The sequence below is a fragment of the Salarias fasciatus genome, chromosome 6 (assembly GCF_902148845.1).
Source record: "Salarias fasciatus chromosome 6, fSalaFa1.1, whole genome shotgun sequence".
Classification (NCBI taxonomy): domain Eukaryota; kingdom Metazoa; phylum Chordata; class Actinopteri; order Blenniiformes; family Blenniidae; genus Salarias; species Salarias fasciatus.
The window spans coordinates 12,765,442-12,783,035 of NC_043750.1; positions in this window are offsets into that span (position 1 = coordinate 12,765,442).

Below are 17,594 nucleotides of genomic sequence, written 5' to 3' on the forward strand. Positions count from 1 at the left end.
CAACACTAAAAAAAAAAAAAAAAAACCCACACACACACACACACCTTGGAGGATATGAGGAAGTGCTCACGCTGCAGACACTGAGAAGGATGTTGTCTCTGCAGCCTGCAGCTTTCTGCTTAATCATTTTTCCATCAAACTTTGGTTAACATTTAACATGCCCTTTGTACTTCAGTCTGCCTTGTTTGCTCCCTTTTCAATGCCCTTTTTTTTTGGTTTCAGTTTAGTGTTTCCCTCTCTTTACGTCTGAGTCGATCTTTGCCTCTCCGGCTCACTTCCTCCCCACTCTTCTCAGTTCTTTAATCAGACCATGAAATGACTGCAGAGGCTGGCGGAGCAATCCTCTCCTCACTGCTCATCTGAAGTGCAAATGTAGAGAGAGGGAGGAGAGAAGAAAAAGGATGATGGGAGCGGCGGAATGGCGGAATCAAAGGAAGGGAGACAGAGATGCAGCGATGGGAGAAGTAAGAGGAGAGTAAAGTCGTAGATGGTGGTGAAAAAGAGATATGAGGAGAGGAGCTATGAAAGAGAACTTGAGAGAAGAGCGACATACACACACAAAAACTGAGAATATGATGTAAACATGAACATACAGAGGAGGAATAGAAGAAACAGAAGCAATGAGTGACAAGTTGAGGGTACAGTAAACGTTCATGACCTGTAAATTACTTTTCGGAGCTTCAAAAAGCTTTTCGCTCACTCGCAGGCATGGAGACACCCACACACTTCTGTCCTCTGATGAAAACCCAGCAAGGCTGCACCGCTCACCGAGACTGCAGAGCTCAAGCTAAACAAGCAGAAGAGCCCATGCAGGGAAAGGGCAGACGAGCTTTGTCAGGAGAGCAGATTAGAGGCAGGGAGCTGGGATGATGGCCCTGACCTGCGAGAAACCCCGAGGAGAAAAAAAATTAACATCTCTGCATGTGAAGACAAATGGGGTGTAAATTATTGATTGTTTTTCTGCAGTGGCGAAGCAAATCTGGGCCAACTCACATCGAGTTTCTCATATTTTCAGGATTAGTGTCTACGAGGTTCCCTGCTGGTTAAGAAGACTGGTGCATGTAGCTCCAAACAACATGAGATCCTACTATGCTGAATGTGACTGGGCAAGGATGAGCTTTAAGTCTGTGCAGTCAAACCTATCCGGTTTACAACCGAAGCCACAGAGAAGGATGGTAAAGAGAGTGAAGTGTCTCAGATCTGTGGACAAATGCTGCTGGGGCACACGGTGAAGGTCTGGTTAACCCAGGTTAGGTCTCCTAGGAGGGTGTTCGGTGTTAAACGACCTGAAACACCCAACAACATCAGGTTACATGACGGATAATGTGTCTCAGTGCAAGATAAGTCTTTCACCATGAAATGAACGCTTTCAGGACTGAATGCATTGCAAAAATATCAATCTAAATGGAAAAGTAATCTCTAGTCTAAGTCTAAGACAGATATTTCAAATTAATTAACAACAAACCAATGTTAGAAGACTACTGATTTTTACTGCCTGTGGATCACAACAGCTTTCAGTAAAAGAGAAAATCAGGAGGAAATCTGAGATTCAGGCAGAAATTACTACTTGGAGTGAGACGGGAAAAGAAAAAGAGATCTTAGAATTCATCAAGTAGAGTCAAAATGAATGCTTTTGAAAACAATCAATAGGAAAAATGGTCAACTATTTTCTGCATTGGAAAAGTTAATGCAGGGAATCTGTTTACAGCTTGCTGCAATGCTCAAACTTGACTCTACCGTCTGTGGCAAGCTGGGTATCGGGGTCAAAACGCAAAACACACGCACGGAACAAGATTAATATGTGAGTGCAAGGAAAAGACCGGGCATGGCCAAGGCAGGTGCTGAAATAAAATTTGGCATGTAGCGAAGATGAATTAATATAATGCTCTAAGCACCTGGCCGCAGAAAATGTGTGTGTGCAAGGCCAAGAGGCAGGGAAGAGCAAAGCCAATAAATCCTCCCCTACGACGCTTTTTACCATAATGAGACACTTCTCATCTTTCCTCCCTTTCAGTTCTCACACACACACATACACACACACACACCTCTGCAAGGCTACCCTTGGGAGCTCCGGCATTCCTCGGGATTCATGCTGTGGCAACACAATTTTACTCCTGAACATTTTTTTCCCACGGCTGCTCAACCACCAAATGACTGCGGTTCTGTGTATCATCAATGTAATTCCAGTAATATGTTAACCTTCATTTGAAAAAGAGCCGACATTTAACATAAACACCAACGTGAAACTGGAGGAATAAAGTCAAAGAGCAGTTTAAAAAGCAGTTTTTGCTCAAAGCCCTCCACAAGAAGAAAACTGCAGTCGTCAGGAAAACGATAGTAGATTAAAGTGAGATGGATGAACAAGAGGAAGTACCTGCAGACTGCTGCTCTGCAGTCCGGTCCTGGAAACCATTGTCGGGCTGCGACTTCCTCTGAGCAGAAACGCAGAGGCTGCTTTCATATGCAGCAGTTCTGAGCTCCAAGTGTGTTTGGCCCGGGGAAAACATTCAATAAAACATAAGAGACGAGGTATTAAAAAGGTAGGAGGTTTGAGAAAGAGCGCACTATTTCAGCGGTAACGGCAGAGCCCTGTCTTGTAGCTGTGTAAACGAGCCTCTCCGCTCCTCGGACGGATCGATTCAAGCTTACATCAGATCAATTATGTATACGGGCCTGCCAAGTTGTTCTCATGTCGGCGGCTGTAAACAGATCCACGACCGCTTCAAATGACTGGAAAATGTGGTGAAAAGTATCAGGAGGGTCTGTAAATCTACATAAACACCGAGCAAAAGAAAGCTGCTTTTCAAGAGAATGCAGCAAACAACACAACTCACAGCCAAAAAAAACTTGTTCCTCTCAAAGAGACCCAAAAGTATTCCTGACAGTTTCATTTAGAGTCGGTTTTTCCAAAGTCTACTGATGAAAAACCACAGATTTAGAGTGTTGCTTCATTTATACGTGAAGACTGATTTATTCGCATTGTTGCAAAGGTCTTTCTCTGCATTTCGCAAATTTGTGAATTGTTTCTGGTTTATATAAAAATAAATAAAAGGTTAAATAAACTCACTGGTATTGTCATCATGTCAGAACTGCTTTCAGATAAAGTAGCATTAAGATGACGGCTGGCTCAAAATTCATATTTTAATTTTTTTTTTTCTCAATAAGGCAGCAAACATTACTTTTTTTCTTTTTTTTAGTCTCTCTCAAAATTGAAAAAAGTTAAATGCCAATGAAAAAAGCTTTGTAAAATTCATTTTAGCTCAGAAAGAGACTAGAGGAGATCAAAGATGGAGGGCGAGGAATGTTTGGTTGAAACGTGTTTTGTTCACTGCAGACTGCGATTTTCTGCACAATGAGAAAATCTTCTGTTAGCCTACAATACGTCACAAAATGCTCAAGTGGTACTGCTACATGTGTAGTTCTTTCTGAAAAATCAAGGAGAAAACTATTTTTCTTCCATTAAATCCACTTACTCAGAAATTTGACTTCCAGATTGTATAAAGCACAATCTCACACTGCCAAAAGGTGGTCCAGGGACCGGACTAAAGGGCTTAATGCCATGGCTGCAAACTACTGTGAATTTCAACAAAAATACAAAAATCAGTGTCTACTACAATTGTGTTTTTGTTCGTGTGAACAAATTCTGCTTTCCTGGAAAATCACGATACTTTGTGTTCCTTCGCTGCAGTTGCATAGATATTTCCAGGGCCAAAACAAAAATATGCAACAGCTAACCAGACCTACCTGTTGCTGTGCTGGAAAAAAAATGCTGAGTGGAGCCGTCTGTGATCAGATCACACACACTTTCCTAGAGTCTATGATCACACGGCTGCTACTAGAAAAAAAAAAAGAACCAAAACAAAACAGCTGTGTGCCATTTTTGACAGGGAAGTGCAGGAATGAGACAGCAGTTCCCCCAAAAAAGAGGAAGTGCTTTTGTACTGGCCATCAAAGCCACAGCAGGCAGCAGGCGTATTGTATTTCACACAGTGTGAATATTTTAAGAGCATTTCTCTGCTGGCACAATGAAATGCAAAGAGGAGACTCACTGAGTACACCAAGCCTATAGGAATGAGCGACATGTCAAGCAATAATAGAAGAAGGTTTCTGTCAGTTTGTGAAAATGATCAAAACTGTTATTTAGTTTCCATAAATACCTGTTAAAAAGAAATAAAGAAACATACACGATACATCCAACCAAATAGATGCCATGAGAAGTTTCTGGTATATTTGTGGAATGTGTGATTGTCTTGAAGGGGAGAAATGTCAGCCATCATGTCTCACCTAAAACTGGCTCCACCTTGCCACATGGCTCTCTCCTTTACCATGCATGCTTTGGGTTTCAAACCTCACCACAGTCAAAGTAAACATGGAAAACTTGAGCTACTCATACTACGATTCATAACCTGCCGTCAGGCAAAAGGCTAAAAACACCAAAACAGCAATCTTGTTTTCAGTTCTGAATTAGTGAAATAAGATTTAAGTTAAGTAGAAAATTATATTAAAGAGAACTTTCACTAAATCAGTGTTTATCTTCATACTTAAGAATGCGTGTTGAGAATGCATGGTTTCAGTGTTCAGTTCAGTGTTTATTTCTGGTGGGTGGCTGCTCATCATTCACAGGTGAACACTGCCACCAGGGGGACAAATTACTCCATTACACATTATATCGGCTGAACTCACTGAGATTGTGATTGTTTCTGCTGCAATTTGACAGAAAAACAACAGCTTTTAAAAATAATCCCACAAAACACAGTACAACTTTACTTTGTGAGCTACAGCAAATCAGATTAACAGAGTTTTCTTCTACTTTTTAAGTTAGAATGACATTTTCTCTCAATAACAACAATAAAAAGATTTGGGAAAAATGCCACAAAGGCTTTTTTTTTTTTTTAAGTAGTACACTCATCATCCTGATTCTGCCTCTGAATTGATCAAATGCATGTAAAGACTGTAAAACATCTCCTGAGTGATTTATTACCATAAGTCTCAACTAATCTTCTATTGACTTGATGTGCTGCAGAGGTGAGATTCACCTTGGTGTAAAAATGAGCCACAGAGAAAACATTCATTTGGAAATGGGGGGGGGGGGGATTATGTCAACGATTGAGGGGAAGCAGGGAAAGTGACAGACAACACACACACATACACATACACTTAAAAAACTTGCCTGATGGTAACTCTGCGCCGTCTCATTTGACCGTGTGATGAACTGCGTTAAACTTTTTCATTTGGCATCCCAACATAACCTGCACAAGACAAAAAAAAAAAAAAAAGACTTGTCTCACTCACTGTGAGATTCTGCAAAGCGAAGATGTTTGAACTGCAAGAAACAGGCTGCCGGGCACAGGAAAACACCAATGCAAATTGTGTGTATGTTGTCTATTGATCGTGTATTAAGCACTGATGGTGGGTTTGTGCTGTTAGCTCATTAAAATTTGGATTTCAAATTTTTTTTCCACATTGTGTTGGAGAGCTGAAATGTTTCTTCTACATTTCAAAATTCTATTCATTGCATTCACACCAGTATATGTCTAACCTAAGATTTATTCAAATTAAAATTTCTTCCTAAAGTTTTGCAACAGAGCTGAGAGATGCTCCAATATGCTGATGTTCATTTTAAAGATAAAATTAAAAGATTCAAAATTAAAAGATATTAAAAGATAAAATTAAAGATTAACAGATCCGATTACCTTTAGAAGTGACAATTTTCAGCCCATATGGAAAAAAACTGTCTTTTATGTAAGTTTTGGTTTCCATCATCAGTTATGCTGAACATTTGTTTGATTCCTTGACAAATCCATGCACACATGCACACGCACGCACATGCCACCATCTCTAAAACTCATCAACTCTTTAAACTGATTTTACTCTTAAAAAAAATAGCCGTCTGTTGTATCAGTGTCCGGTTCATTCAGTTTATGTGGAGTTACAGTCTGTGATAACTTAGTAAATTGTAAATTCTAAAGAAAAAAAAGTTGCTTTTTTTTCAAATTCCTGTCATTCAAACTTTCAAACTCCATCCAATAAGAGTGATCACAACAGAAAAGCTGCTTTCTTCTCACTGACTCCACGGTGCTGCTCATCCCACAATACAGGTTCTTGACAATATTTAAAAGAAAAAAAGGAATGTGAATTACTGTCATTTCAACTACAGTGCTGGTAGACTAGACAAATCTACTAAACACAATGGTTTTTTTTTTTATTTTTACATTTTGTGCATATTTTCCAATAGCAGGGACATGTCAATAACAGTGGATTAAGTTTTGAATTTTTTTATGAGCTATTTAACAACAACAATGTCATTAGGGTGACAAGAAAAACAGTAAAATTAAAACCAAATATTAGGAATAAAACCAGAACAAAACAAAACAAAAAAAAAACTATAAAGTTTGCATTGTGAGGGGAAGGTATTCTTTCAGCTCATGTTTTTAGTTTCATGACTACCTCCAACACTCCAGGGCACGTAGTAAAGTTTCAATCTCAATTCTGGCTGTTTTTGCTTCATCTGACATTAGAATCCAATCAGCATCTGATTACCGCTCCAGACAAACCGTCGGGAGCCTCACAACAGTTCGTCTCCTCCAAGTTTCTGACATGTCTGACTTTCTGATCAGCTGTCATGTGGCTCGCTTGATTACCCTGCTTTCTGCTGAGGCGTGTGTGTCAAGTCATAAACAGAGTGTGTGAGCGTGACCGCAGCCGTCTCATGTGGACAGGAAACACCTACTCCAGCCCAGTTGTGGCAACACACACACACACATACTTCCTTTTGCAAACACAATAAACACTCCTGTATATTTCAAGCCTTTGTGCACAGTTTGACACACTGGGTGATCAAAGCAGCACAATTCTGCCTCAGTAGAAAAACCGCTGTTAAAATACACAAACTAGACTTCAAATCCTCACTTCCTCTCTTTTGTTGACACTGATAGCTGACAAACTGGATTCAGCGGAGGCTTTCCGGTCTGTTTGTGACTTGACACTTAAGCCGAGCATCAATCATGTGCTTCACCGTGACAGTGTTAAGTTGACGGATATAAAGATTTCTAAACCTTCACGCTGTCTTCCTGTCCTTTGTCAGTGCTATTTCATGCATTGCTATAATGGATATTTTGATGCCAGTGATTTTAAATATTCATATGTAGTTTGATCACGGAGCAGCATTTCTGATTCTGTTTCAACACATCCAACAGTCCTCGTGGTTTGCCGGTTATCTACAGTATCAGATATTTAGAGCGTTTAATGGATTTTCTTACGATGTAGCACACAAGGGAAAACTAAATATTCCCCTGACATTGGGGGGAGTGGTGGCCGAGAGGTTAGAGAGGTGAGTTTGTGGTTTGTTGACGGGTTGCTGCATGGCTGCCCACTGCTCTGCGGATGTGGAATTCAGGTTAACGATGAATGGGATGGGTTAAATACACATAACTAATTTCCCAAAAGGATTAATAAAGTATGCTTGTGAATGCTTTCATTCCTCTCTGAAACACAACGGACAGAATTTTGAGTATTTTTGAAAAGCATACCTCCCACATTTGTAACAAAATCACAGAGCAGTATCCAAGAACAGCTAGATGTTGAAATTATTTTGGCAAAAGAGACAGAAGCTCTCGCTCACTGCAGATTTCTAACAATCCTACAGCTTTAAAATCAAAACACGTCGGCCCTCATTTATGAAATGAACGTACGGCAGAAAAATGGGCGTACGGCCATATCCACGCCAGGATCATCCATCAGTACGGATGTGAGCGTACGGCAGGATCAAATCTCATGACAGGTCTGACATCGTGTAGCAAGTCTGATTCAGTGTGGATTTGCGGTGCAGCGCAACAAATCTGAGTCTGACAATAATTATAAAGCAAACCTCAAACATGTCGTAAAACACAAACAGCCACATATTTAGTACAGATTCAAAACTAAAAGAATAAAAAATAATGCCCTGATTGAATATCTAATAAATTTCCCACCGTGGGACTAATAAAGGATTTTTTGAGCCGCATTTATCAACACCCGATCATTCGCACGCTGAGATAAGTCCGATACGAAAGTTTCATAAATCTCTCGTGGGCAACGCCGCACGGTGAGATCAGTGCTCAGATCTGCACCTGTTTCTGCACCGGATTGATAAATAAGGGCCGGCGAGCGTCCCAGTCATAACAGGGTTAAGCATCTTTCCATTAATGCCTCATCAGCTCAATTCCACTGCACAAATTAAGCAACCACGTTTTCTGCGGTCGAACTCAGTGCTGGTGCCCTTTCCCCGTCCTCGCCTTTGTCCTGATTGGCCCACGTCCGCTGCAGCAGGCAGGAGAAGCTGACCTGCTTTTACAGAGACTCTCACTGTGTGCAGAATACAAAGAGGGCAGGTCTGTTACGGAGGGAATATTGCCGCTCAGCACACATGCTATTTAATTCTACTTGGTTAAACATCACAGTATTCACGACACACTCCATCACTTCATATTCATCACACTCAGGAATAATTGGGCAAACATTTTTCCCTGCAAAGATTTCTTGATTTCTTTAATTAAAGTTATGGAAAATACTTTTTTCTGAGTTTGAACTGGTAGGCTGCTCCAAGACTGCTAATATTTAACTAAAGGTGATGTAATCAGTTTCATACTCTAACTTAATACGGATTTCATTTAAAAAAATTGCCAAAAAAAAAAAAAGAAAAAATTAGGGAAGTATGCAGGTTTTATATGTCAAAGAAATATTTCAAACTGCTAAATTGATTACAGAAGGAAAAGACTGCATGTAGGTAGTGTGTTACAGTGGAAGCATTGTGTGTGAAAACACACACACTCACACACACACACAGTTCCCCAGGTGCCCAGTTTGGGCTCATTCCCACCTTTTATGGCGAACACTCGTCTGCAGAAGCCTCTGAGATGGATCCTCCCAGGAGAGTCATGGTCCAGGCATGTGGCCAGCTCATTCACCTGAGGGAAAATATCGAAAAAACCATGATGAATGCAGCATAAGAGTTTCAAGCAAGTTTCTCACTGCACGGTGAAACGAGCCGCTAAAGAACCGTATCTACAAAGCTAAAACTGTGCGAGTTCAAACTGGATTTGAATACGCTATGACTGATAGAGAAACATTGCACGAGTATATTATGGTGTCCACAGTCAATGTGCAGCTTCTGGTTATACACAGTTCTAGAACTGTTAATGTGAATGAACTACTCATTTTGCTGAGTGCTCTCACAACAAGGATTTGTCATTCATTTTGCAGCAGCGTACATTTTAACGTGGCATTTTGGCTCTGCTGAGGTGATGACCTACGACAGATGTGAACGAGATTTTACAGACTGGGGTTACAGACTCAGGATTCAATGGGCATGTTCACCAATTAGAAACAAAAATTCTAACATCACTCAGTGCTGGTAGAAGAGGAGGAAATGTAGGAGGAGAGTGTATAATATCTCAGAGCTGCCAATAGTGAAGCTGTGAAGATACAGACCTCAATGTTTCTACAAACATAACAAATCAAGGCATAATATTTAGGTATTGGGAAGCATACATATGCTGTTGAGCAGGATCCAGCAGCTCTTGGTGCCAGATATCGTCTTCACAAGGGCTGCCTACATTATATTAGGCAGGTGGTAATAATGTAATGGCTGACTGGATCATTTAATGATGAAACCAGCCACTATTTTAAAGCTCATCAAAACAAGCTTTAAAAGTCACATGTTCCTCTGCAAAATCCCCACCAGCCCACATTGGTTGTGGCTCATCGTTGATTTTGAGGTCAGCATTGGAAACTGGAAGATCATGTGTGCTCGCTTGCATGTGACTGCACAATAGGGAGTGTTAGCCACCATGTGTGCGCACAGCAGTTGGTCAGGATATCAGAGAGGAGCCTCTGAGATTTCCTCATATAGGACAGTCACATAAAAGGATGAGACATCCAGGGTAACCAAAAACAGCTCGGCTTTCTCAACCGATTGAATGAAATAATACAAAATGAGTGGGAGTTATCCGTTTCTTTATATGGTCTGTTTTTGCGTCACATGATCATCATAAAACAAATGCATTTGTTTTTTTTTTTTTTGGGGGGGGGGGGTTTGTCTTCCAGTCTCACCCTCACATGAAGAAAATTGGTAACACTTTACTTGAAGCCCCCCTGCATAACACATTATAAGTACATTCATAAAGCATTATAATGCCATTATAACATGTGTAGCTGTAGTTATAAACATTCATAGATGATCACAATGCCAGGACCAAACCCTAACCCTAACCCTAACCCTAACCCTAACCTTAATCCTATGCTGTATACTGCTGTATAGTGAGTTATAAAGCATTGTGATCATGTATTAGTGTTTATAACTACTTATAATGTGTTATAAAGAGGGGCTTCAAGTAAAGTGTTACCAGAAAATTAAACAATCCTACTAAACAGCGATAAAAAAATAAATATCCTTTACATGCATCATACTGCAAAGCCTGTAATATATTGTGTGATACCGTATAGGGTGTGCCAACATGCTAGTGAGTTTTTAAACTGCATCCGATTCTCTTATTTCCCAGGTCAAAAGAAGCAGCTTCCCCCAGGAGCTAATCAGTGCCTCCACCATGTTCTTGCAGAGGAGCAACAGAACGCTGGGGAGCCAATCAAAGACACTGTTCAATTATTCTGACATGCAATGAGACTCCAGGGATGTCTGCAAGTACCAAGGAAATAAAGAACCCTCCAGATCACTGCATGGCTGTTTTAGGATTACAAAATCTAATTTAATCATATCAGCTTATGCTGTGAGGCTAAATTTTCAACATGTTTTTCTACTGACCACCTCATACTCACTATAATTAGGTTTCACTTAAATAACCTAACTTGTAGCATCCAGTTGTAGCAACTCTTTCTCAACATGACTCCAAAAATAGGCGTGCTGTTCCTATTGGAGATACAAGTCTGTAACTTCATTAATAAGTGATAGAAAAAGAAAATCAGCAGGAAATTTAATTGCCAAAAAGTAACTGAAAAGTGCTGTTGAAGCATGCTCAAAATAATTTATAGACTGTTTGTTTGCTGGCTAAGCAAAATAACAGAGAGATGTCAAGGTTGACTCCAGCAGAATAAAACAGAACATCGTGTCTACTAAAATGGGAGGCGAATTAAAAAGCAATAGAAATAATCATAGTGGCAGGCCGCCCAACTGTTTACATGAATTTACACCAACTGCTGGGCCAATTAGCAGAACATCCTCTGTTCTATCTTGATGTTTAGATATGTTCTTCTACTGGTTTACATGTCCCTTTTTCACCTTTTTCAGTTTTTAGACTGTGGGAAAAAACCAGAGCACCAGGAAACCCACACAAAGAGAGAACATGCAAACTCTGTGTGAAGCCAGAGCACTAAACAAGGTGACGTGTGAAATAAAAATATTAAACAACTTAATGTGTGTATATGTAGATAATTGTTCCTGTGGTATCAGATAGTGTAATGATAAAACTTATTTTTTCCTGATCTCTTCCAATTTAAAATGACTTTAATCTGATAAATGAAATGTGGTTGTATAGTACTCTTCTCTGACCATCATCCTTACTTCACTCACTGCTGTGGAATAAAAAATCCTCCGTAATTGATACTAATATGTTAAATAAACATTGACAACACATAGTACTCTTCCCAACCAGTCCATAAATAAATAAATAAATAAATAAATAAAACAACGTACTCGCTTTGTCTTCACACAGTCCGGGGAAATACAATTGAGAAGACGTTTTATAAGCCTTTATACAACATCTTTAAATTCATCAGTCGAGCTAATACTGAATAAAGAAACAGTGCATTCTCCTCACCTGTCGTGAGCAGCTCCAGCAGGTGTTCAAACCCCTCTAAAACCTCTTTAGGATTCTTCACAAACACCGTCGACCTGTGGCTTTCGTCCATAGTTTTACTGCTTTATTGATATGTTTACTTCTTTTCCCCCCCTTGCTGTGACCCCGCGTCCTGCTCGTGTTGTTGCGCGTGCTGTCCGCGTGCTGTGCGCATGTTCCAATCACATATTCTAACCTCCCGGAACTAAAACCTGTCTAAAAACGTAACCGAAAAAAAATATTAAATCACAGTTAATTTTTTTTTTTAACAATATCGTTATTGTTTTCTCAGCTCAAGTAAAAGTAAACAGACAAAGACTAAGGCAGAAAGAAACCCAAAACAAACAACAACACACACAAACTCCCACACAGTGTCAAAAACAAATTAAAAAATTATTAAAAAGTGAACTTGACAATTGAGAGGGTGTTACAGACTAGCAGGCAGTGATACACTGTAGTACCACAGCTCAAGTGTGTGATTCTCAAGGTACGTCCGTCCAGGTCAAATCACAGTTTTGAATATTTGTAAAGAAAACATGAGTAAAATTCATGTTTGAAACTGCAACAAAGTCCACCTGAGAGATTGACTGTAATAATGACCTCAATGCAGAGGAAGAAGAGCAGGAACAGAGACCATCTCAGTGCACAAATGTACACAAACTGATGTTTGGGAATGTCTCATTAGTCTCATTTTTCAAAAATAAGATGGAAACAGGCTCAGGATATTTGCAACCTATTCGGGAAAGGATGGATAGGGGAGCATCTTCCATTGCTGCAGGAGACACATAGATGGAAGCAGGAAAAGCAAAATCTTGCTTCTGGAGGCATTGTGCTGATAGCAGATCCCACAGCCCCCCTGTGCAGGTTTGAAGAAACTGCCATGGATAGCAGAGGATTACTTTGTTCTGCACGAGTGAAGACAAAGACTAGTATCTTAGAAAGGCCTATTACAAAATTATGCCTGTTGCAAACTACACAACAAGGGCATGGTTGACTCTACTGATTATGACATAATTTAACATTTTTCTGTTTTTGTATTGCCATTAAATATTACTTTTAAGTCCAAGACACTGAAGGGTATCATGAGAGTAATGCATTATAAAGTAAACATATAAATATTTTGAATATAATATTTATAATTATTCATAAGTATGCAGTACACCCACCACCACTTCAGATATAAACTCACAGTATAACTTGTTGGTTGCTGACAGTGTGACAGAAACTTGCAGAGAGAGGCCGAATCCCTTCATTGGTATTCTCGAAGGTGGCCCACGGTGTTTATGTAAACTACTTGAGCTTCGTAGCTGAAGTAACCTCATACTCTGAAGCAGCCAAGTATGTAAATTATTTACAGTACTTCCTCCAAAATGCTTGAAGGAATGTATTCGTGCGGTGCAGGTGACCACTTCAGCCCCTCAGTCTCTGTGTGCTTCACAGAAAAAGTGGCATTCACCCATTCACCCATTCACTCGCACTGGCTCATCTTACATCTGCCATGCAATACAAAACACCACTGGGAGAAACCCAGTTTGATATTGTTTGATATCATGCCTGAGGATTCATGAAAAAACACGACAGTGGATTGAACCACAAAATTTAGGATAAGATTATGTACAAAATAAAACGCAAGCCAGTAGAAATAATATCATCCTGAGAAGGTGTGTGTTTTCAGCTTTAAATTATTGCTGCAGTGTGGCTGACTGACTTGACTGTCAGTGGCTGTAGCAGAGCCAGAGTGGGGGCAAGGGGGCGGTCGCCCCAGGGCCCACAAGGTCATAGGGCCCCATGTCATGACATGTATTCACATTTAATCGGAAATAAATTGTTATAGTAAAATGTGCAGTGTGTGCGAGAGGGTATACGCATATGACTGTGGGCTCCAATTTGCCAATTCTTACATTACGACTGTCCATGAATGCATCAGAGCTGTAAGCCAGCAAATGAGTTTTTTCTTTGCACTTGATCTGAACTCTTTGGAGGGAAGTTAAACAGTAGACTATGCTAGCTGCTAGCGGTACTACCCAAAACCTAACATCGGAGCCATTGGTGAGTCAATGAAACCTTCAAAAATATTATCTTTATCAGAATGCTGTGGTCTTAAAGACCTGCCTATTTGAATGTGCCTTGTGTTGCTCTCAACTATAAGAGACCGCCGAGTCTATTTTTTCTAATATACGTGAATTTCAAAAGATACAGATAGCTGTGTCTATATCTATCTGAATAGATTGTGTAATTTTAGACCAGCTGTGTTCATTTTATATTTAAGCTGTATCAAAGATGGTACAGATGTATCTGTACAATCTGAGCTTTCAGCACCATGGACAGCGGACGCTCTGAGATTGACACCTGTCAGACTGCATTTGTTTGTATGTGTGTGTGTGCGTGCATATGTCTATTTGTTCTTCAGAACAAGTTTGTGAACTGGTTTGTGACTTTATTCTGCTTTCTGAGGTATATAAGTTTGCTTGGCTCAATAAAAGTGAGCATTTTAGTGTGTTTGATGGTAGGATGAGGCATTGTTTGAATGGTAAAATTACTATCATAAGGGCCCGTTGAGAATGCTCCGCCCCCTCTGAGACCCACGCTCCGCCTCTGGTCAGTGGTTATAATGCTGTTGCTGAACCATGAGTTTTCCCGGACAATTCAAAGCTGTTAAACAATTTTATGGACACCATGTTCCATCTCACCCAATTCTTGGTCACTTTGACCTCATTTCTCTCTTCAGCCCTGAAATGCCTGAAAGAGACTCTCCACACCTTTCAGCCCGATTTTACGAATGAAGAAAGTAGGTTTTCTGAGTAGATACTTAAAAAACCTTGAAAGTTTTTTCTCTGGAAGTTGTTTCATAGCTTCATGCTTGCATGGAAATGCAAAATCAGATCAAGAGCCTTAAAATATTCCCAGATGTAAACCGTGTTGTCCTGCATTGAATCTGTGATGATGGACCACAGGCAGGAGGGACTGTGTGAGAGGCATACAGTGTGGCAGGCTGTGGTGGAAATTTCTATTGAGTGCATGCTTAACTGTTTTGCAGTGCTTAGATTTATTTGTTATAAATACCCGTAGCTCTCACACACTCAGATGTGTGGGGAACCGCGAATGCTTTGTCTAGAATTTACTTTTCCTGATAATCTTAGCGTAGCAGCTGCGGCACTCGTGGGAGTCTTCCTGTGTCCAGCCTACGGCTGGGTGCAGTCAAGGCCCCTGGGAGTGAACGTAGCAGATAGTTATTAGAGGCTTGCACGCCCCGGCGAGGGCAGAACTCACTCTGTTACTCTGTTGACTGCGTGACTTCTCCTGCTGTACAGCATAATAAAAGATACCAAAACGAACTCACCGGCGGAAGCCCTTTATTAAATAAAATTGCCATAACAGTTGGCGTCACGAACAGGATCCTACGAGTGGAATCCGGCGGAGGACAGAGACCTGGTGATTGGCCATCCTGCGGACAAATTGCTGCAGCCCCGCCGCCATTGACGGACTCTATGGGGACCGGGTCTGAGCCTACCGTCCGGACCACCGCTAGGATCCACGAACTGGTTTCCCTCCTTTTCGGGGAAACTCCTACAAGCACCCGGTGAGTTCTTTCCATATTGGACTGGTTGGAGGGCGAGTGACTGATGTAGTGCCGGTCACTATAATACACAGCATAAAACTTCAATCCTCCCAGAGTGTTTAGTGTTTGGAGTGGGAGAGAGATTGGAGAGGGTTTTTTAGCACTTTTGCACCCTCGGGTCTGGGCTGGGACCGTAGAGGCGAAAAGGCCGTTGGAGACGTCCAATTGAAAATGGGTAACAGATCTGTTAAAGAGAAGAGTCCTCCAGACACCCCAATATGTAATGACATGTCAGGAAGGTATGGGCCCGAGTGTGTGGGACGTGTGAGAGAATTGAGTGAATGGTTTGGGTTCCCCAAAGGGGGGAAGTTTGAGCATGAGACAGTGACTGGTTCTGCTAAAATGTTCACTGGGAAACAGGAAAACCAGGGATAAAAAGAAGATTGAGAAGTCACTTTGGATGAGTGAAGCTGGAAGCAGAGGTAGAAAGCAGAGGGACATCCGCTTAGGGAGAGAACAGGGAGAGAAAGCATCATGAGGGACATGAAAGGGTTTTACTACAGATACAGGTGTCTCCGTGCCATCTGCTCTCTTTCGAGGTTGATTCGTACTGGACGTCGGATGTGTGAGGAAAGTGACTGGACTCCTCCCCTTCAAAGATCCATCCAACCACCATGGCCTCTGCTCTACTCTACTCCCACCCTCTCTGACGTGTCGAACTCCACCTCTGCATCGGCTTCCTGCTGAAGGAGTGGTCTAGTCTGTCAGACACTCCCAACACATCGGCGCTGGAAAGCACCACCTCCTGGATTAATGATGGAAGTAAAAACCGAGCCAACAGCTCAACATCATTCATGGTTCTTCCGAAGCAACTCTCCTCAGGGCTCAAGCTACAAGAACCACCCTGACGGGGACGGAGGACGCCAGGGTGAAGCTGGTGGACAGATTGGACACTGGGTCCGTAACTGCCCACATAAGAACTGTGGACATGGACGATGGTGTGGAGAACCAGGCAGAGGAGCACAAGAAGGGGGGACACCGGGTCACGCTGAATTCTCATCCGACTGACGGAGGACATTCGGACTGAGAAGATGAAATCACCACTGATGGCATGGGTGACGTACGCAAAACAACACACAACCCGCTAACCGCAATGAAGAAGCGCTTTGCACTGATACACAGCTTGCACAGGGTCAAGACAGAATAGCAGGACTTCAAAAGAATACAAACAACAACACACTGATTAATCGTATTTCATGCACAATTAGTGATGTGGGGTTTTGAGGTTTCCCATGCTCACGCTCAAGATAACACGGAAACCTGTGGGATTTTTAGTTTAGTTTATTTTTATAAACTTGGTTGATTCTGGGACGGTGAATTGGATGTTGACTCCTGGTAATAGAAGAAAGCTTTCCATGTCCACTGAGATGCGACATGTTCTTATTGTCTAAACTTTGCCCGATGACTCTGATTGACAGACAGTCGATGATCAAACTGGAGATGGTGCTCACATCAACCGCAAATTTAAAACTTCAGACAAACCCCAGTGCATATTATATGCACTGTGCATACAGGACGTGATGTTGACTATGAACAATGTTTTTTTCCAGGACTTTGACAGTGATTTGACTATATCAACGTTTTTTTAACAGGACTCAATGCGCAGCGTCTGTATGTCTGTCTACTGTCCAGATGTCTTTGTTTAATGTTTCAGGTTCTCACAAATATTTCCAAAGTTCCCTTGCCAAATCCCGCGATGGGCAATGGAATGATTTGGGACGGTTCGTGCGACAACGCGTGATTTCAGCCGACTGCTGATCCAACCCTCCAATATTCGCCATCTCTCTCAGCATATCGTAAGACCTCCGCTGAAGTACATGTTCCAATGAGCATGCTCGAATAACCACGTATGCAAATTGTGTTTTCAAGAACAAACGGAACAAAAGTTCACTTTGTTAGGATCAGAATGTAAAACCTTATTAATTTAATCTTGAGAGGCTTTTTTTTTTTTTTTTTTTATTTCAGACCCTCCAAAGCGAACTGTAAAACAAACAGTTCATTCAGTAGCTGCATCTTTATCAGCTGAGGAGCTGAGGACAGTTGAGCCTGAGAAACAGCATCACACACACAGCCTAGTGAGCTGATGATGTGAGGTTGAAGATGCACCGATCAGATAGTTTAGTACAAAATAATATACTAATGTGTTT